The sequence below is a fragment of the Prionailurus bengalensis genome, chromosome C1 (assembly GCF_016509475.1).
Source record: "Prionailurus bengalensis isolate Pbe53 chromosome C1, Fcat_Pben_1.1_paternal_pri, whole genome shotgun sequence".
NCBI classification, from domain to species: domain Eukaryota; kingdom Metazoa; phylum Chordata; class Mammalia; order Carnivora; family Felidae; genus Prionailurus; species Prionailurus bengalensis.
This window is the reverse complement of record NC_057345.1, coordinates 23504747-23506408: the sequence shown is the minus strand read 5'-3', so window position 1 is coordinate 23506408 and position 1662 is coordinate 23504747.

Sequence of the window (1662 nt, the reverse complement as noted above, 5' to 3'; positions counted from 1 at the left end):
ACGCGCACTCTCGCTGTCTCTCAAAAACTAAATAAGTAAATATTAAAAAATAAATAAATAACGGAGCCTGGGTGGCTCAGTCGGCTGAGCATCCGACTTCGGCTTAGGTCATGATCTCACGGTTCGTGAGTTCGAGCCCCGCGTCGGGCTCTGTGCCGGCATCATGGAGCCTGGAGCCTGCTTCGGATTCTGTATCTCCCTCTCTCTCTGCCCCTCCCCTGCTCATGCTCTGTCTCTCTCTCTGCTTCAAAAATAAATTTTAAAAAACATTAAAAAAATTTTTTAAATGTATATAATGGAGTCCCTTCAGCTTCTCTGCATCAAAGGGATCCAAATATATAGTTGACAGCACAGCTGTCCCCATCCAGAATTTTCCATCATACTTCTTACCTCTTTGTTTTCATTCTGAACCCTTTATGATACAGTCTCCCTACTGCGTCCAGAAGACATCTCCTTCCCCATTTCCATCCTCCCCAACCCTCCTCTCCCCTTAAAGACAATCATTTAATGTATATCCTTAGAATTATAATTAGGTAAAATTGTAAATTACATTTTAGTACTAGTATTTCTGTGGGTTTGAGTTTAATTTATGAGAACGGGACTGTGTTTCTTCCGTTAAATTTTTTTCTTTCCTGTAATAGTATGTTTGCTTGTTTCCTTTTTTTTTTTTAATTTTTTTTTAAATTATTATTTATTTTTTTTTGTTTGTTTGAGACAGAGAGAGACAGAGCATGAACAGGGGAGGGGCAGAGAGAGAGGGAGACACAGAATCCGAAACAGGCTCCAGGCTCTGAGCAGTCAGCACAGAGCCCGACGCGGGGCTCAAACTCACGGACCGTTGAGATCATGACCCGAGCCGAAGTCGGACGCTTAACCGACCGAGCCACCCAGGCGCCCCTGTTTGTTTCCTTTTTAAGTAAACTGTGTGGTGCTTCTCTGGATCCTATGGGGGTGTCCCCAAAGGTGCGGCAACTAATCAGGTAGAAACTGGTGGTGCAGGCAGTGACAAGAATTCACCTGAAGCAGAGCAAAGGAGGTAGAAGTTTATTGAATACGCGACAGGGGAGTGGTGGGCAGGACAGCGGAGGAGAGGCTGTCTACAACAAGGCATTGGGCGGGGGGCCATATTTAAAGTGGAAAAGTGAGGAGGTATGGGGACATATGGAATTTTCCCTGTTTTGGTAACTGTGCCTCGTTGTGAGTAGTTCATTGGTCAGTTAGGGCCTGTTGCCTGATAGGCCAGTCTATATTCAGCCAAGGAGTTGGGGGTCACTGTGGGCCCTTCTTCCTTCCACTGCTCAAGGCTGTTGGCCTAAGAGGGTCAGCTCAGAGGGTCTACAACTGTACCCCAACTGCTCAGAGGGTCTACAAACTGTACCCCCAACGTGGAGCTCCCACTCATGACCCCAAGGTCAAGGGTCAGGAGTTGCATGCTCTACCGACTGAGCCCGCCAGGTGCCCCTGTAACAATATGTCTGAGAGAGCTATTCATGGTGTTACGTGGATGGAAGCATGACACTTCATTGAGCGTATCCACCCCATTTCCTTCTTCCCAGGCCTGGATGACGAACAGCAGGTGCCTCCTGGTCTCCGTTGCCACAAACAAGACCTTGATAGATATCCTTGCATAAGCTGTTGTTAGGACGCTTGCAAACATTTCTT